The sequence below is a fragment of the Procambarus clarkii genome, chromosome 35 (genome assembly GCF_040958095.1).
Source record: "Procambarus clarkii isolate CNS0578487 chromosome 35, FALCON_Pclarkii_2.0, whole genome shotgun sequence".
NCBI classification, from domain to species: Eukaryota; Metazoa; Arthropoda; class Malacostraca; order Decapoda; family Cambaridae; genus Procambarus; species Procambarus clarkii.
The window spans coordinates 44,239,304-44,261,361 of NC_091184.1; positions in this window are offsets into that span (position 1 = coordinate 44,239,304).

Below are 22,058 nucleotides of genomic sequence, written 5' to 3' on the forward strand. Positions count from 1 at the left end.
TTCCAAGCTGACAGGTCATTTTTACACACCCAGAGCAAGTGGCCAGCTCTCAGTGCCGTAGTGTTACTCACTCCTGTACAAGCTGAATGAAATCTAGTCTTACAGATATAACATTCAATTCCCGTTACCTTCGTCTTTAAGAAGTTTTTACAGTGGCCACAAATTTGTTTATTTACTCCCATATTGCCTTGTTTTGTTGTATATATCTATATATTTATAATATTATATGTATATTGTATAGTTGTAACAATATATATGTATATATATTTATATGTTTAATATTATAATATTATATGTATATCGTATATTTGTAATATTATGTGTGTTATTTTGTTCAAACTTTATGGCAGGTACTTAGCGTAGGTAGCGAGGCTGGTCCCCCGGTCAGTACAGGTGACCTCTTGTGGCCCAGGTTGATGTCACCAGTTTCCAGTTACCCGATTTATAACCACTGATGCCGCCTCTTGCCACTATTCTATATTTCTAGTGTTCTATATTTATAATATTCACTTCCAACTTATATGTTGTTGTGGTACCCGTTCCACATCACTGTTCCACGAATCACCGTTCACTATTTTTTTGTTTTTTTTCCTAATACACGCATGTACACAAAGCCTCGTTCACTGGCTCACACGTGGTCTCCCGTTTACTCTCTATTTAACACAAAGTTCTATTGTTAATGACTATTTTCAATTTTCCAGCGGGTCACTATGCACTTTGTTATGTCTGTAATCAGTAATCCACGGCAGTAGTCCAACGAATCCCTGTTAATGTCACGATTTTAACGGAGCGCGCACGGTACGTCTACCCCCTCCCTCGACCTCCTCGACCTCACTGACACTGTCACTGGGCCAGGAACTCTTAGTTTGGTAAGAAATGTAAAATATCGGGAAGATGGCCACCCAGCTATAGTGAGACCATACTCAGGCACCCATATACAGCTGGACTACCCGGCTTGCTATAAAGACCCACACACTGACCTGACAACCTTGACCCCAGTTGGTGACCCCACACACTGACCTAAGGTCCGTCGTGACCCCAGCGGGTGACCCCACACACTGACCTAATTACCGTCGTGACCCCAGCGGGTGACCCCACACACTGACTTAAGGACCGTCGTGTGGGAACCGACCTGTGAGATTTATATTTATTTAATTTATATGAATTTATATTTACGTTAATTTATATACTTCGATAGCAATTTGTATAATGTTAAGTGGACTGTATTTCTGCAATAATCTCATAATCTCACAAATCGATCCTCTACACATTAGGGGGGGGGGTTATTAAATTAATATATATATGCAGCCAATCAAACTACAGTAATAGCTACATACATTGATGAGGTTCCTTATCTTATAGTACAGCAGGTTAGTCCACCAGGTATAACTAGGGTGTAGACACCAAATTATCCTCTTTGAGGTAGCTTCCATATCACCCAGTAACTGGTGCACAAATCTTGCATCCTCGTCTTGACCTGTCAAAAGTGCACTAGCTGTGAAGCCAGATACCTATATATGACAAGTATATCAGAGAAAACAGTACATGGAACATGAAGACCTGGCTTAATTACCTTTAGTTTGAGGCTTCCATGTGATCTAACCGGGTCACCCTATATCCTGACATTAATGGCCATAAATGAATGATAAACGGGTTTCGGATAGACACTTAACTTGAATTGTAGACATCGTGTTGGAGATGGTACCTTTGGTTTCCATAACACTACGTCCAAGTAAAATTAACAGGAGCCGAATTTGCTCCCGTGTGAGCCTCTGGTCTCAATATAAAACAATGGCTGCATCTAACACTCCATTCTATTGACGTCTGGCCGACATTGTCCAGATATGATAGGAGCCAAATTTACTCCACACGTCTCGGAGGTGACACAACAATGGCTGCCCTCCTTCCCTCTGACGCCTGGCCTACTTTGTCCAGATTTCAGAAAGTGATAGAAGGGTCACATTTACTCTACTTTAATATTGATAATTAAGTTAATTTATATAAGATGTTTTTATGATGGTAAAGTCCAAAGACTAATGTATTTAAGAATAATTCCCACCATAATAGGTGGTGAATTATAATAGTATGTGGTGATGATATCCCGTTTTCTTTAGATGGTAATTCCACTACAAGTTACGTTTTCTATGGGTAACTTGTTGGTAATACAGCTATTATCTGTATGATTATTAAATGGTGTCGGATTTTCCGACATAATTCCCCAGGGGGCTGCTCACGGGTCGAAGTCCTGTTTAGAACAGACGAACACCGATACTCCTCCTTCGAATTATTACATTAATTTGATGTTAGTAGTTAGTAATCACACATTTGTGTGTCTGTTCGTACAGGACGGATGTCCCGTACTAGAGTTGCAGGGGTTAGAAGTCTAATGCGATTTCATTTCCCTGTCAACTCTTGAAAGGCTAATATTCAAGCCTAATTACATATTATTTAACCCAGAAGACTGGATGTGATCAAGTACTACAGTCAAGTATGATTCAGGGACTGCAGTGAGATCAGTGACATTAGATATAACTTGAAGTTTCTTCAGGTAACTGGTCACTGATATATAAACACTGAGGCCCATGGAATACATCTTGATTAAATAATAAATGTATCAAATCAGTCATCAGATTTACTGGGGTTTAATTTAATTAATTGATTCAGAGGATTGAATAGCTCATCATTAAAGTAAAGTATGGTTCTGAGACTGCAGTGGGTTCAGTGACATTGGTCGCAGTGACTTGTAGCTGTTTTAGGCTACTGTTCACTGATTTGCCACTGAGGCCTCATGAACTCATCTTCAGCTTTAAATGATGATACTAACATCAACCTCTGTTGGTATAGTCAGCTGTAATCTCCTTAGTATAATGCTACTGGAGAAATATAATCAGCTGACAAATTTAGATTTCTATTGGTATTGTTTATCTGCAGGCATAGGTCTCCTCAGGCTTGATACTGGGCCTGAGAGTAATTTACCTCCTGCAGAGTTTAACATGGTTATACCCTGATATTTAGTAGGGCTACCGATGAATCGATGGCAATAGTCTGTCCCAACAAGGAGACCGAAGTCAGTGAGGTGATCAGACTTAATATTATCTGCCAACCTTTTAGTGATATATGTTCTCTGGGATCCTTGGTCAAACAACCCACGGGTATGGACCTTGGCCCTCTTATTCAGGATGGTAATTTGGGCAGTAGGCAAAGTCGTATTACCTTTAGACTTTGCCGTATGGACACTCTTTGTTTGTTGCACCTTGCAGTACTGTACTGTGGTGGGAATGCTATCTTCCACCTTGGGGTTTGGAGACGTTGTTTTGGTGTCTCTGCACAATGCTGCATGGTGCTGACCTTTGTTACACCTGTTACAGGTGTGTAATTGGGTATCACAGTCCTTGATGTTATGTTTCCTGAGGCACCTCGTGCAATGTTGCAAATCCTTGAGTCGCTCAACACGGGCGTCACTATCAGGAAAATTAGAGCAGTGGTACATTGAATGTTTCTCATTGCAGAACAAACATGTTCCATAGCTTCCAGTACCCTTTGGTGTCACGTTCTTGGGTGACACAGTAACTATAGGCTTGGAGGGTCCCACTGCATATACGCCCACACTGCTACTGTTCCACTTTGGTGTTGAATTATATTGTCTAGATTGATTTGGAGTACCTTTGGTACTCTGTGGTTTACTATTATTGGTTTCTGAGGGTTTACTTGGTGGTTTTAATTTGTCATGTGTTCGTAATTGATGAACTACTGACTTTAAACCTTCAGATATTTCATTCATGGATAAGATGCTTTTATTGTAATGAGCACTCATTTGTCTCAATATGTCCCTAGGTATTTTCTCCTGGACAATTATTTTCAAGACCCACTCAGCCCCGTTTGCATCTGCTGTCAGGCTGAGGGCATTGATCAATGATTCTACCTCCAGCTTGAAGACTTGGAGTGAATCAGCTGAAGCCTCCGGTGGGGGTAAATGCAACAGCTCATGAACTAAATGTGATGTTCTTACTTCTGGATCAGCATAATTATCTTTGAGGAGTTTTACTGCCAGATCATAGCCGTCATTAGTTAATCTCAGATGGGATACTACTGTTTTAGCCTCACCTGATAATTGGCCTTGCAAATAAGAGAATTTACTACTCTTTGGTAAAGATTGTTTTGAGTCTACAAGGTCAACGAATTTGTTCCAAAATTCGTCCCAATCTTCCTCATCTTTTCCTGAGAAAGTGGGTAAATTAATTGGAGGGAGTCGAGCTTCTGCTTGACTCGTATTAGATGCAACTGTTGTTGTTGTTGTTGTTGCCTTGTTCTGGGCAATTAATTTGACATAAGGCTGTAACGTGGCCTGAGTGTGATCTTCATAATTCGCAAGATCAACCATAATGTCGTCTATTTCTGTTTCTGATAAATTGGTGTTGGCAAGTTCAGCCACATATGTTGCTATTTGGCATTTGATTTGCTCAAATTTACCTGCAGCTGCTTGATAATAGCTTTCCAGGTCAGCATAATCAACTGTTGATTGTTGTGACAAATCTTCACATTTCTTGATCTGTCTTGTTAAGTGGCCTTTAAGACCTGCAAGGGTTCTTTTCATTCTCCCTGCATTATCCATACTGGCTCGTTGGTGAAGCCTTGTGGGGCTTGTACTTGGGCTGCTCATAATACTGAACAAACACTAATGGTAGCCTAGGGTAAATTCTGCACTCACTAGGCAATAATCCTACCTCTACTAGAGGTTAGCACTTAAAATTAATACACATTATATATATACAATCATACACACTAATGATTTGAGTGATAAACCAGTGTCACTGGAAGTACCTTTAGGTTAGCTCTTCTATATCACCCTAGGATGGAATTGACACTAATTAATCACTCAAAGGTGTAATGATCATAAGTAAATTATTATATATACACAACACAACTCGAGTTGATAAAAATTACACCCAAAATAGGGTCTGGACCATTCATTAATGGTGTTAGGTTGTTCAATATAGTACAACTGACTATGGTAATAATGGGACTAGGGTGAACGATAATAGTTCAACTAGTCAATGGTTAATATCCTACCCTGTTGTGGGTTGGCAATTAGTAAATATTATATTGAGATCACTAGTGCAATATATATTAAATAATTCTCTATTTGGAGAAATAATATACACAATTATTGATAATAGCCTCTTAATTAACCTCTATGAAACTTCTAATATTATCAAGAAGTATTAAATATTATTAGTGACCTCGCGAAATAAACTCCACAAAATTCGTAGATAATCTCTCGCGAAATGTAACACCACGAAATCCGTGAACAATCTTGCGACAGTCACTAATTGGCTGGCTTCTATATTAGCGCTGTCATTTCACGAAATAACACGCCACCAAATATCTGTGGGTGTGCATGAAACCGCTGACGAAGCTGAACTGGGCTGAGGGAGGCTCCTGAGCTCCCTCGAGGCTACGCTTCCGTCTTTGACTGGCTGGCCTTTGTTTAAATAACACTGCACTAGTTTATTTATTGAATCCACTGGTTAACTGGTTCATCCGGTACTAAGATGACCAAATGTGGGTTCAAAGGACCGAATATTCCGGTTCCGAAGGTCCAAATAATTCGGTTTCGAAGGACCAAATAATGTGGGAACCGACCTGTGAGATTTATATTTATTTAATTTATATGAATTTATATTTACGTTAATTTATATACTTCGATAGCAATTTGTATAATGTTAAGTGGACTGTATTTCTGCAATAATCTCATAATCTCACAAATCGATCCTCTACACATTAGGGGGGGGGGTTATTAAATTAATATATATATGCAGCCAATCAAACTACAGTAATAGCTACATACATTGATGAGGTTCCTTATCTTATAGTACAGCAGGTTAGTCCACCAGGTATAACTAGGGTGTAGACACCAAATTATCCTCTTTGAGGTAGCTTCCATATCACCCAGTAACTGGTGCACAAATCTTGCATCCTCGTCTTGACCTGTCAAAAGTGCGCTAGCTGTGAAGCCAGATACCTATATATGACAAGTATATCAGAGAAAACAGTACATGGAACATGAAGACCTGGCTTAATTACCTTTAGTTTGAGGCTTCCATGTGATCTAACCGGGTCACCCTATATCCTGACATTAATGGCCATAAATGAATGATAAACGGGTTTCGGATAGACACTTAACTTGAATTGTAGACATCGTGTTGGAGATGGTACCTTTGGTTTCCATAACACTACGTCCAAGTAAAATTAACAGGAGCCGAATTTGCTCCCGTGTGAGCCTCTGGTCTCAATATAAAACAATGGCTGCATCTAACACTCCATTCTATTGACGTCTGGCCGACATTGTCCAGATATGATAGGAGCCAAATTTACTCCACACGTCTCGGAGGTGACACAACAATGGCTGCCCTCCTTCCCTCTGACGCCTGGCCTACTTTGTCCAGATTTCAGAAAGTGATAGAAGGGTCACATTTACTCTACTTTAATATTGATAATTAAGTTAATTTATATAAGATGTTTTTATGATGGTAAAGTCCAAAGACTAATGTATTTAAGAATAATTCCCACCATAATAGGTGGTGAATTATAATAGTATGTGGTGATGATATCCCGTTTTCTTTAGATGGTAATTCCACTACAAGTTACGTTTTCTATGGGTAACTTGTTGGTAATACAGCTATTATCTGTATGATTATTAAATGGTGTCGGATTTTCCGACACGTCGTGACCCCAGTGGGTGACCCCACACTGACTTAAGGACCGTCGTGACCCCAGAGGGTGACCTAACACTCTGACATGAGGACCGTGACCCCAGCGGGTGACCCCACACACTGACCTGAGGACCGTCGTGACCCCAGCGGGTGACCCCACACACTGACCTTGACTCTTCCTTATTAACAAAGTCCTCAACCTAGTAATTTATACATCTCGGGTAAGGTGTATAAATTATGTGTAAGAATTTATATTAATTGATTGAATAAAGAAAAATAACCAATCTTAAAGCGTTCTACTCTGTGTCTGGAGAGTTTCTCATGAGTAGGTTGGCCGTTTTTTTTGGTTTTATAGTAAATCGTCAATTGTATCTTCTGATTTTTGTCTGTAGGGATAACGTTCCTATTAACAATATCTTTCAGGACCCTTTCCTCCGTTTTATGAGCTATGGAAAAGAAGTTCCTGTAAAATAGTCTAATAGGGATTACAGGTGTTGTGTTAGTTGTCTCTTCAGAGGTTGCATGGCGTTTCACCTTCCTTCCTCTGATGCCTTCAACGAAACTAGTCTACAACAGCTTCTCTGTTTTGGACGAATGCACAATGGTCCACAAAAAATCGCTCGAGGCTCTTGATCAATCATTGCAAGATTTGCATGGAAACATCAGACCATTTGGGAACGCATTAATATTGCTTGCAGGAGATTTCAGGTAAACTTTTCTTGTAATTCCTTGATCGATACCAGGGGACGAAATAAATGCTTGCCTGATATACACTACTTTGTGGGGCCACGTAAATACGTTAAAATTAACTACAAATATGCGTGTCTTGCAGCAAAACGATCCATCAGCTGGGATATTCTCACATCAATTTCTGGTAAGGTTGAACTGATCTCAGGACGAATTTCATTGCTTCATTACTTCTACAATTTAGTGATGTCAAAAGAAGAATTTTTTAAAAAGTATTTCCCAATATTCAAACCAATTATAAGAATCACGATTGGATGAATGAACGAGCTCTTCTTACGGCCATGAACAAAGACGTCTACGAACTTAAAAATATTGTTCAGTTTAACATTCAGAGCGAGGCATTGTGACGGTGTTCCCCCTCTTATATTTCTCCCACGCCTGCTGTAAGAGTCATGTCCACTTTACCCGAGCGTTCTCTACGTCGCGGGCTTCAGTTTGATATATGTGGGAAAGTGTAGTGTTCTCGAGGTGGCGAGAAATTTGTAAAATATGAGTATTTTGGCCTGTGGTATAGGCCCTTTAGGGAGCCAATATGGCGCTGGCCCTTCCGTTTTGCCGCCAAAACTGTGTGACGTCAGTGGCGCCAGATTGGTCACCGACTGCGACGTGGCACAGAGAGCCAATGAAAACCTCTCTTGGTAAGTATGACGTCACGAAGGAAGGGGGGTCCGGTCATCGCGCCGAGGTGGCACCACCAGTCTGAGATCGCACACCAAGGAGGTCGGATGTGCGGTGGGGGTTCCTGTCAGTTGGACAGTTTACCCTGTCTCCGGAGGACTTATGCATCACCAACGGTCTGACAGCACCTGTGGGGTCTTCCTTCATTCATGTGTTGGACCAGAGAGGGAATTGATGGAATATTGAACAACAAGTGCTCCAGGGACAGGTGTTGTGCAGTGAAGTCTAGGCAGCAACGTATGCGACGGCTGATAGCTTCACAGTGATGACGTAGTGGCTGGGCCAATCCTCCGTGAGGGAATCAGTCTGACACGACACGTCAAGGTGGATGGATGTGCGAAGATTGGTCCTGTCAGTTTGACAGTCGAATCCCGCTCCCGTGGATTTTATGCGTCACCTGAAGTCTGCAAGTACTCTGTAAGGTCTTCCTTCTTTCCATGTGTGGACCGAAGAGGGAATCGACGGAATATTGAGCAACAAGTGCTCCAGGACAGGTTCTGTGCAAGAAGAAGTGAAGTCTGTGCAGTGACGTATGCGACGTCTGAGGCAGTTCACCCGTTCGTGACGGCGTAGTGGCTGGACCGAGCCACTGGAAAGCAGTGGAAGGAGAAAACTAATTGGGAATCCGGATGCCTGCAGCCGAGAAGTAGGTTGGCAGCCGTAGTTGGGAGAAGTTGACAGCCGGGAGACCGACTCCAACCCTACAAGACGTGGAGGAGGAGCACGGACCCACGGAGGACAGAACACGGAGACGACGCGTTTATTTTGAGACGTTGATTGGTTCCTGGAGGACACGACAGGGTGTGTGTGGGGGCGTTCCCTACACGAGGTGAGAGCCTGGACCAGGAGCTACAACTCAACTCTCACCGGAGGATAGGTGGAAGTAGGTGATTCTAGTTTCCCTCCCAATTCCCCTTTAGTCAGCTATATAATTTAGCTAGAGTAATTTGTATGTCGTGAGCAAGGCTCACCAATGTCACGGTAGGACACAGTTGTGAGAAGTGGGGCTGTAGAAAGCTCTCACGGGATATATTTTTGGTGTGGATGCACCCGTATTATTATTGAAGAGTTTGCTGTGTTAGTTGATAATTTCTTTCATGTGACATTTATGGTATAACTTATGCCAGAGAATATATATATATAAAGTGAACCAGTTATTAGTGTTAGGCTATGTGCCCAGTATTGATATTATTACTATTATTGATATCTATGATTTATCTATATATATATACATGTGCTTGTGTGTTGAATAATTTCTCATGTGTGCAGTGATCAATTGAATATTCGCCTACGAAAGGAATTATTGAGAACTCCAGTATTATATCTTGTTGCATTCGTTATCATTATATGAAATACAGTGTGTTACGCCATGATAGTGAATTATTATGTTCATTAATATAGAGATGTTTGATTGAGCTCAAGATCAGTGCAGTGATTCGATTGCGTTCTATTGCCATTATAGCAGTAATCGTGTTGTGTGTTAAGACCTCGTGGTTAGTAGTAGAGCCCTTGTCGGGGCGGGCACACAATTGAAAGAGCAAACTGTGTCTCCACTCATCTCTAACTACTAAGGCCGGTTGGGGATCGACTGGGGTACTCTCCTGGCGTACAGTGGCGCCGCGAGGATGGAGTGAAGACCCGCAGGGCTACGGTGAGTAACGGTTATCGCTAATAGTGCGACTGTTGAGAGGAGATCTTATATACTGTTGCTCACCCCTCTTACGGTGAACCCCGACAGCAGTCACATACAAGTCCGTCTATACTGTTGTGGAAGCAGATGAAGCGATTAATTATCCAACAGAATTTTTTATTTCACTCGATCTGCCAGGGATACCATCACATATACGTCAATTGAAAATCGGCGTGCCAATTATCATGTTGCAAAATATCAACCAGCCAAAAGTTTGCAATGCCACGTGCCTTGCAGAAAAAAAATTAATCAACAACGTCGTAGAAGCAACCATCTTGATAGGACCATTTTAAAGTGAAGATGTCCTCATTCCTGGCATTCCTATGATTCCAACAGATATGTCATTTTAATTTAAGAAATAGTAATTTCCAATTCGATTGGCGTTTGGAATTACCATCAACAAAGCTCAGGGCCAATCTTTAGAATTGTGCAGTTTATATCTAGACACGGATTGCTTCTCACATAGACAATTATATGTTGTGTGTTCTGGAGTCAGCAAACCAGACAATCTATATATCCACAGGCAATGGAAAAACAAAAAAATATTGTATTTATAATTAAAATTGTAAAATTTTATTGTATTTATAATTAAAATTGTAAAATTTTATTGTATTTAAAATTAAAATACAATTTTAATTATAAATTAAAATACAATTTTAATTATAAATTAAAATAAAATTTTAACACTTTTTATTGTATTTTTTTTTTAATTTCACACGCATTGTGAAATTAAACTTTTTAGAAACGTGCGCTTTCTCTTTCCTTTCTTTTCAATTTAACCAGACTGAACCATAGCAACGCATGGCAGGTACAGCTAGTGCATAAATAAAGGGGGTGGGGGGTTAAGCAAGACAGTTCCCTTCACCAATATATTTACACTATAATAGATTGTCATATTATTTGCAATGGCCTCTTTCACCAAGGGCACAACACAATGACAGTGGTCATCAAGCCCAAGTGAACCCACATCCCAGGTACACGTTGTCCACTGACAAACACTGGCGAGTTCACCTTCTACATGGGCCCGTCCACCCAAACAGTATCACGATGTGTCTACACCCCTCCTTCACTCACCAGATACTCACTGGCAGAGGGTTTCAGCAACATGCTGACAGGGTCTCAAACAATCATACACAGGGTAGCGAACGCCCTGGTAGAAGCCTCTAGCAGCTTGCTAGCAGCACCTCACAAATAGACACATCACTGTCTTCCTTAACCCTTATTAGCCAATCCCAGGTATGTCGATCTTCACAACACTGCATATACCAGCAGCTAACACATACTGCTCGGATCGACAGCGGCTACTTAGTCTTCTTGCAGGACCAAGCTAAGGGTTCGAGGACTGCCCAAGGTAAACTGCTCTCCTCAGCTCAATCTCCTCCATTTGTCACCTTTGTGGACATAAAAACATCATTAGCCACATAGACAGTACACTGGGTAACCATGGGATGACACTCAGTTAACGGGAACTAGACATTGTGACTTGTAGCCACAACCTAGATGGCACTGTTCCTGATAAGCCACCCACCAGAGGTCATCCATATTGACCTCCTCTTTTGACTAGGGCAGGAAAATGGAGCCATTCGCTCATACCACGCCACCACCAATAGATGCTTGTAAACTGCTTGGTTACATTTATTAAGCAGTTTACAAGCATGAAAACTTGCCAATCAACTGTTGTTATTGTTATAAACAGCCTCCTGGTACTTCGGAGCTCATTTAACTGTTTAATAATTGTAAACAAAGCCGCCACAGATTGAGAAAAGATGTACAGGTTCGTAAGTGTTTGCGTAACTTCTTCGTGAATCTAGCCACAGATCATTTGATGTTCCCAATTTTCTGATGGGAACATCAGATCATTTGATCATCGGACGAGGGAGTGGGGAATGGTAGGAAGGACGAGGGGATGGGGAGGAAGAGGGGGACAGGGGAGTGGAAAATGGTGTGGGGAAGACGAGAGGACAGGGGAGTTGGGGATGGTGGGGACGAGGGGAAGGGAGAATGGTTGGGAGGACAAAGGGAGTGGGGATAGTAAGGAGGATGAGGGGACAGGGGAGGGGAAAATAGTAATTAAGATGAAGGGGACGGGGGAGTGGGAGATAGTGGGGAGGACGAGAGGATGGTTGAGTAGGGATTGGTTAGGAGGACAAGGGGATGCTGGAGTGGAGGAGGAAGGGGAAGAAAAAGGGAAGAGGGAGTGAGGAATGGTTGGGAAGACGAGGGGACAGGAGAGGGGGGGGAATTGTGGGGGAGGACTGGGAGACAGGGATGCTGTGGCTCAGCAATGCATATGCGTTGCTGAGCCACAGCAACGCATCACCAGGTAAGCTAGTGTATAATAAATGAACTGAAGTTTACTGTAAAATGTAGAGCCGACTCTCATCACAGACTTTGGGGAGGGGGGGTTATTTCGTAAGGTTAGTTTACATAATGCATGTAATGTATAATAAATGATAGTAATAAATAAATGCCATTGCAATAAATAAATGCTTAATGCATTTATTAAGTCTGCATTTATAATAAATGCTTAATGCATTTATTAAGGCACAGACTTGCGGTTATTAGGCAAGTCTGTGCATTCTGCATTTACACCGAGTTTTCCCACATAACAGGGCTCGATTAAAAGAGCACCAGAGATCGCTCACTATCGCATTGCCTGTGAGAGGAATGGAATTCTGTTGGTTAAATACCCCAGAATTCTTACCTCTCTTATGGCTTTGAAGTATGGTGCAGTGGATACAGTGTGTACCTGCCACTCTGTGGGCCAGGGTTCGAGTCTCCTGGTGGGTTCAGTGTTAAAAAGTTATAAACTTCAGCTTGCGGTTATTAGGCAAGTCTGTGTATATATATATATATATATATATATATATATATATATATATATATATATATATATATATATATATATATACCAGGGAGTACCACCTCTGGCTGGAAGAAGGGGGACCCATAGCCTCGGAGGAAACCACACATAACGCATTGGAGGGAATGTAGGTCCCCTCCAATACAGTTTCTGTGTGCTTTTCTCCTACTACCCCCTTCCTTTTTTTTTTTTTCCTTTATTGTGCATTTAAAGGTTACAAAACATACAAGACAAATGTCTAAAGGTTATGGATCTCTTGAAGCTCCTCCGCTTCTGGACAGGAACCGAGGACGCAGCAAGCATTTCCCCTCTGGATCGCCACACTGAGACGCTGAAATAAAAAACTGGAAGCCCTTGGGTCTCTGGTGACGTCAATGAGCTTGGAACCCAATTCCTTGAGAAATCCCAAGGCACTCTTGCCCCAGGGGCCATGCGTCTCAGACGCTATGGGAACAAAGAGGTATTGACCTTCCAGTCGCCTGTACTTGAGTGATTTTGCTGTTTCCCTGTGGTTGGCCGCCCCACCTGCTTGATCAGCTCCGAAGTGTACATAGGTGTCAGCCAGGGTGGATACACATGTGTAGTCCCACACCAACTGTCTACCCTCCTTCCATGAGTATATGGTGATGCCATCAGGGCGAAGTGCGGGGAAATCCGGGTTTTGGACCCCTAGGATGCAAGGTTCTCTCTCCGCTGGGCACCCAGCTGAGACGAGGGTTCTCGTCTATATATTATATATATATATATATATATATATATATATATATATATATATATATATATATATATATATATATATATATATATATATATATATATATATATATATATATATATATATATACCGATTTTATTAGGGCTGATTTGCCTAATAAGCCAAGTTTTCCTGAATTAATATATTTTCTCTAATTTTATTCTTATGAAAATGATAAAGCTACCCATTTCATTATGTATGAGGTCAATTTTTTTTATTGGAGTTAAAATTAACGTAGATATATGACCGAACCTAACCAACCCTACCTAACCTAACCTAACCTATCTTTATAGGTTAAGTTAGGTTAGGTATCCGAAAAAGTTAGGTTAGGTTAGGTTAGGTAGGTTAGGTAGTCGAAAAAACATTAATTCATGAAAACTTGGCTTATTAGGCAAATTGGGCCTTGCATAGTAGGCTGAGAAGTGCGTTCTGGCTACTAAGTACGACATATATATATATATATATATATATATATATGTCGTACCTAGTAGCCAGAACTCACTTCTCAGCCTACTATTCAAGGCCCGATTTGCCTAATAAGCCAAGTTTTCCTGAATTAATATATTTACTATAATTTTTTTCTTATGAAATGATAAAGCTACCCTTTTCACTATGTATGAGGTCAATTTTTTTTTATTGGAGTTAAAATTAACGTAGATATATGACCGAACCTAACCAACCCTACCTAACCTAACCTAACCTATATATATAGGTAAGGTTAGGTTAGGTAGCCAAAAAAAGCTAGGTTAGGTTAGGTTAGGTAGGTTAGGTAGACGAAAAAACATTAATTCATGAAAACTTGGCTTATTAGCCAAATTGGGCCTTGCATAGTAGGCTGAGAAGTGAGTTCTGGCTACTAGGTACGACATATATATATATATATATATATATATATATATATATATATATATATATATGTCGTACCTAATAGCCAGAACGCACTTCTCAGCCTACTATTCAAGGCCCGATTTGCCTAATAAGCCAAGTTTTCATGAATTAATGTTTTTTCGTCTACCTAACCTACCTAACCTAACCTAACCTAGCTTTTTTTGGCTACCTAACCTAACCTTACCTATAAATATAGGTTAGGTTAGGTTAGGTAGGGTTGATTAGGTTCGGTCATATATCTACGTTAATTTTAACTCCAATAAAAAAAAATTGACCTCATACATAATGAAATGGGTAGCTTTATCATTTCATAAGAAAAAAATTAGAAAAAATATATTAATTCAGGAAAACTTGGCTTATAAGGCAAATCGGGCCTTGAATAGTAGGCCAAAAAGTGAGTTCTGGCTACTAGGTACGACATATATATATATATATATATATATATATATATGTCGTACCTAGTAGCCAGAACTCACTTTTTGGCCTACTATTCAAGGCCCGATTTGCCTAATAAGCCAAGTTTTCCTGAATTAATATAATTTTTCTAATATTTTTCTTATGAAATGATAAAGCTACCCATTTCATTATGTATGAGGTCATTTTTTTTTTATTGGAGTTAAAATTAACGTAGATATATGACGGAACCTAACCAACCCTACCTAACCTAACCTAACCTATCTCTATAGGTTAGGTTTGGTTAGGTAGCCGAAAACGTTAGGTTAGGTTAGGTTAGGTAGGTTAGGTAGTCGAAAAACAATTAATTCATGAAAACTTGGCTTATTAAGCAAATCGGGCCTTGCATAGTAGGCTGAGAAGTGCGTTCTGGCTATTAGGTACGACATATATATATATATATATATATATATATATATATATATATATATATATATATATATATATATATATATACAGAACAGAAGTAGAGGGTAAATACGAATTATATTAGACTTCAGTGCTATATATATATATGTCGTACCTAGTAGCCAGAACTCACTTCTCAGCCTACTATTCAAGGCCCGATTTGCCTAATAAGCCAAGTTTTCCTGAATTAATATATTTACTATAATTTTTTTCTTATGAAATGATAAAGCAACCCTTTTCTCTATGTATGAGGTCAATTTTTTTTATTGGAGTTAAAATTAACGTAGATATATGACCGAACCTAACCAACCCTACCTAACCTAACCTAACCTATATTTATAGGTAAGGTTAGGTTAGGTAGCCAAAAAAAGCTAGGTTAGGTTAGGTTAGGTAGGTTAGGTAGACGAAAAAACATTAATTCATGAAAACTTGGCTTATTAGGCAAATCGGGCCTTGAATAGTAGGCTGAGAAGTGCGTTCTGGCTATTAGGTACGACATATATATATATATATATATATATATATATATATATATATATATATATATATATATGTATATATATATATATATATATATATATATATATATATTGGTAGCAGTCTTTCCTGTAGACATATATTATTAAATATGACCGAAAAAGTAAGATTAATAATTCTAACACGAATTTTCTCAATCTTTCGTACATTTCTTTTCACTGTTGGAGGTAAATCAAAAATCAATTCTCCAAAATTCATTTTTATTTCTAGTCTGACGCGACACGAGCGCGTTTCGTAAAACTTATTACATTTTCAAAGACTTTAGTTTACAAATACACAACTGAATAGAACTTACGCATCTCCGATTTTATATCTACATTTGAGAGAGGTGGATGGGGTGAGGTGGCATTAATAGGGTATTAATTTCATCAACACAAGACAGAACAATACCATAGGCTCTTATTTTAAATTTAAAGATAAAGTGCCTACCCCCTTGTGCTCAAATGTTGTATATATGTATAATTGTTCCAGCTGTAATGCTGGATATATCGGGAGTTCCATTCGGAACTTTAAGATTAGGATACTTGAGCACCGGGAATTATCTTTTAAGACTGGATTACCATTGTCTAAACCAGCATTTTCGGAGATTAGAAACCATTGTTATGAGTTTGATCATTCTCTGCTGGAATCTGATTTTAAAATTCTGGAAACTTGTATGAATGGCCAGTCAGATTTGAGAGTAATGGAATCCTTATATATAAAGGAGCTGCGGCCTCTGTTAAATAGCAACCTTTCAGCTGTTCAATTGTACACTGTATAGTGCACAGTAGGCCCTGTAATTTGATTTATAGTTCATTTTGGTAGTTTAATTTTAATATAATTTTGTTTAGTTTATTATGTCTTTGCCCTTTCTTACTTATTTCAAGTCTTGACATTGTACATTAATATAATCTTTTATTTAGGATATATAATACATTTTTTGGTATTTAATTTTATTTAATATTTGAGTTTTTTATAAGATTTTGGTTAGTACTTTATAATTGTTGTTTATTCTGTTTGTATTTTACATACAATTTTTGTAGATTTGTAGTCATTATATAAATATTTGTTATAGTGTTTAGTATCTATGTGTTAGGTATCAAGTTTCACTTCTGATCACTTCACGTAAGTTTAATAGAATGGTTTGTTTTAGTAGTTATAAATTTCATCTTGTAGTTTAATGATTTTTAAATTAGGTTTATTATATGTGACAGTTAATAAGTTTTATTTGTATTGATCACTTTAAGTGCGCTTAAGTGTTTTGTTTTTTTAAGCAATTTCCTTTCTTTGATAGGCAATTATATTCAGTATGAGTTCTTTGTTTACCAGCTATTTGATTGTGATTTCTGTTTTTTCTTTTAGATCTGATGATGAATACGAGAAGTATTCGAAACGTTATGCATTTTAAAGTAAAGAATCTGAAACAAGATGTTCAGTATATCCCTGGTTTTCCTATTCATCTTAAAAAATATATATATATATATATATATATATATATATATATATATATATATATATATATATATATATATATATATATATGCGAACAAGCCTGAATGGTCCCCAGGACAATATGCAACTGAAAACTCACACCCCAGAAGTGACTCGAACCCATACTCCCAGGAGCAACGCAACTGGTATGTACAAGACGCCTTAATCCACTTGACCATCACGACCGGACAAAATGAGGTGATAGCCGAGGCTATTTGAACCACCCCACCGCCGGCACTCGGATAGTAATCTTGGGCATAGCATTTTACCAAATCACCTCATTCTTTGGGGCACACGTGAGGAACACAAATGCGAACAAGCCTGAATGGTCCCCAGGACAATATGCAACTGAAAACTCACACCCCAGAAGTGACTCGAACCCATACTCCCAGGAGCAACGCAACTGGTATGTACAAGACGCCTTAATCCACTTGACCATCACGACCGGAAAAAATGAGGTGATAGCCGAGGCTATTTGAACCACCCCACTGCCGGCACTCGGATAGTAATCTTGGGCATAGCATTTTACCAAATCACCTCATTCTTTGGGGCACACGTGAGGAACACAAATGCGAACAAGCCTGAATGGTCCCCAGGACAATATGCAACTGAAAACTCACACCCCAGAAGTGACTCGAACCCATACTCCCAGGAGCAACGCAACTGGTATGTACAAGACGCCTTAATCCACTTGACCATCACGACCGGACAAAATGAGGTGATAGCCGAGGCTATTTGAACCACCCCACCGCCGGCACTCGGATAGTAATCTTGGGCATAGCATTTTACCAAATCACCTCATTCTTTGGGGCACACGTGAGGAACACAAATCCGAACAAGCCTGAATGGTCCCCAGGACAATATGCAACTGAAAACTCACACCCCAGAAGTGACTCGAACCCATACTCCCAGGAGCAACGCAACTGGTATGTACAAGACGCCTTAATCCACTTGACCATCACGACCGGAAAAAATGAGGTGATAGCCGAGGCTATTTGAACCACCCCACCGCCGGCACTCGGATAGTAATCTTGGGCATAGCATTTTACCAAATCACCTCATTCTTTGGGGCACACGTGAGGAACACAAATGCGAACAAGCCTGAATGGTCCCCAGGACAATATGCAACTGAAAACTCACACCCCAGAAGTGACTCGAACCCATACTCCCAGGAGCAACGCAACTGGTATGTACAAGACGCCTTAATCCACTTGACCATCACGACCGGACAAAATGAGGTGATAGCCGAGGCTATTTGAACCACCCCACCGCCGGCACTCGGATAGTAATCTTGGGCATAGCATTTTACCAAATCACCTCATTCTTTGGGGCACACGTGAGGAACACAAATGCGAACAAGCCTGAATGGTCCCCAGGACAATATGCAACTGAAAACTCACACCCCAGAAGTGACTCGAACCCATACTCCCACGAGCAACGCAACTGGTATGTACAAGACGCCTTAATCCACTTGACCATCACGACCGGACAAAATGAGGTGATAGCCGAGGCTATTTGAACCACCCCACCGCCGGCACTCGGATAGTAATCTTGGGCATAGCATTTTACCAAATCACCTCATTCTTTGGGGCACACGTGAGGAACACAAATGCGAACAAGCCTGAATGGTCCCCAGGACAATATGCAACTGAAAACTCACACCCCAGAAGTGACTCGAACCCATACTCCCAGGAGCAACGCAACTGGTATGTACAAGACGCCTTAATCCACTTGACCATCACGACTGGACAAAATGAGGTGATAGCCGAGGCTATTTGAACCACCCCACCGCCGGCACTCGGATAGTAATCTTGGGCATAGCATTTTACCAAATCACCTCATTCTTTGGGGCACACGTGAGGAACACAAATGCGAACAAGCCTGAATGGTCCCCAGGACAATATGCAACTGATATGGTAAATATATGCAACTGGTAAAATGCTATGCCCAAGATTACTATCCGAGTGCCGGCGGTGGGGTGGTTCAAATAGCCTCGGCTATCACCTCATTTTGTCCGGTCGTGATGGTCAAGTGGATTAAGGCGTCTTGTACATACCAGTTGCGTTGCTCCTGGGAGTATGGGTTCGAGTCACTTCTGGGGTGTGAGTTTTCAGTTGCATATTGTCCTGGGGACCATTCAGGCTTGTTCGCATTTGTGTTCCTCACGTGTGCCCCAAAGAATGAGGTGATTTGGTAAAATGCTATGCCCAAGATTACTATCCGAGTGCCGGCGGTGGGGTGGTTCAAATAGCCTCGGCTATCACCTCATTTTGTCCGGTCGTGATGGTCAAGTGGATTAAGGCGTCTTGTACATACCAGTTGCGTTGCTCCTGGGAGTATGGGTTCGAGTCACTTCTGGGGTGTGAGTTTTCAGTTGCATATTGTCCTGGGGACCATTCAGGCTTGTTCGCATTTGTGTTCCTCACGTGTGCCCCAAAGAATGAGGTGATTTGGTAAAATGCTATGCCCAAGATTACTATCCGAGTGCCGGCGGTGGGGTGGTTCAAATAGCCTCGGCTATCACCTCATTTTGTCCGGTCGTGATGGTCAAGTGGATTAAGGCGTCTTGTACATACCAGTTGCGTTGCTCCTGGGAGTATGGGTTCGAGTCACTTCTGGGGTGTGAGTTTTCAGTTGCATATTGTCCTGGGGACCATTCAGGCTTGTTCGCATTTGTGTTCCTCACGTGTGCCCCAAAGAATGAGGTGATTTGGTAAAATGCTATGCCCAAGATTACTATCCGAGTGCCGGCGGTGGGGTGGTTCAAATAGCCTCGGCTATCACCTCATTTTGTCCGGTCGTGATGGTCAAGTGGATTAAGGCGTCTTGTACATACCAGTTGCGTTGCTCCTGGGAGTATGGGTTCGAGTCACTTCTGGGGTGTGAGTTTTCAGTTGCATATTGTCCTGGGGACCATTCAGGCTTGTTCGCATTTGTGTTCCTCACGTGTGCCCCAAAGAATGAGGTGATTTGGTAAAATGCTATGCCCAAGATTACTATCCGAGTGCCGGCGGTGGGGTGGTTCAAATAGCCTCGGCTATCACCTCATTTTGTCCGGTCGTGATGGTCAAGTGGATTAAGGCGTCTTGTACATACCAGTTGCGTTGCTCCTGGGAGTATGGGTTCGAGTCACTTCTGGGGTGTGAGTTTTCAGTTATATATATATATATATATATATATATATATATATATATATATATATATATATATTATATACTTAGGAAGGGAGTACCACCTCTAGCTGGAAGAAGGGGGACCCATAGCCTCGGAGGAAACCACGCATAACGCATTTGAGGGAATGTTTAGATCCCCTCCAATACAGTTTCTGTGTGCTTTTCTCCTACCACCCCCTTCCTTTTTTATTTTTTGTGCTTTATTATGCATTTGATGGTTACAAGATATACATGGGTTGATACAAAAATAATAATGCAAAAAGGTGCTTAAAGGTTATGGATCTCTTGAAAAACACAACAATGGGAAACATTGATGAATGTCACAGACGGGTTCGATCATTGTTGCAAGTCAAACACTTCTTCGAATTCCTCTGAAGTTGGACTAGTGCCCAAGACGCAACAGGCATTTCCCCTCTGAATCGCAACACTGAGGCGCTGGAACAAGAAACTTTTTGCTCTCTGGTCTTTTGTAGCGCTGATCAATTTGTCCCCCAATTCCTTCAGGAACTTCAATGCACATTTTCCCCACGAACCGAGGGTCTCCGAGCCGATCGGAACAAAGCTATAGCAGTGTGCTAGACCTCTGTATTTAATAATTTTCTGCGATTCCCTGAAAGAAGCAGCACCACCGCTTTCACGTGTGCTGTAGTGGAGGTAGGTACTGGCCAGTGTGGCAGCGCACGTGTAGTCCCATACCACTTGCTTACCATCCTTCCAAGGTAGCAAGGTGACCCCATCAGGGTGCTTCTGAGGGTCGTTAGGTCTGGATAAGTGTGGTTCTCTTTGTGCCGGGCAGCGGGCTGTGGCGAGGCTCCTCTTGATGTCGTTGACTTCTTCATGTCTTGCAATTTTATCCTGTGATTTACGACATACCAGACCATGACGACCATATTGGTCTGCCATCGCAGTTCCGCAGATGCACCTATGTTCGGTGAGGATGGGGGCGGCAAGGCGAAGGGCAACTCCAATGCGGAGAGCGTCATGACTGAGGCGAGTTCCCAGGGCTGCATTGGGCACAGCAAATAAAAAATCCCCGGCGTGGGGTGCTGTTACCGCTAGGAGGCGGGCTTTGTTTTCAGCATCAGCGTTGTCAATCATTGCTGTGACAGTCTTTTCCATTATGGGGCTATCCCAGTGGGCCTGCTTGTGGTCTTTTGGGACTTGTGGTCGGGGTTGAGGGTGTGCAATGGTGTCCCATTGTCTGGCTGCTTCGATGAACGTTTGATCATGAGTTCCCGCTGTCTCTCTCATACGCTCTGGTAGGATCTGCCCTACCAATTCGTTGGCTGCTGTACATGAGGATAAGAATGCTGGAAGTGCTACCTCAGTTGCCTTTCGTATGCCTATCCCTCCAGATCTCACTGGTAGTGTTGCTTGGTCCCACTGACTGTCATCTAAATCTAGGTTGAGCGCCTTCCTGAATATTGACCTGAGGAGCTCATCATATTGATTTAGAAGTGGGTTGCCAAAAGTTGGTGCACACCTTAAGAAGTATGTTAGCCTGGGCGAGGTAAGGCACTTTGTGAGAAGGTAGAGGGCATCGTGGGAGTCCAAGTCCCCAATTCTCTCTTCCATCCTCTTTAGGTCTCTAAACTTTTCGCCAAGGACTGCAGCAATGGCAGTGTGGCCCAGAGGTGCTCCGAGTAGTGTGCTGTCGGTAGGTTTAACGACTGAGGCTTCTGGT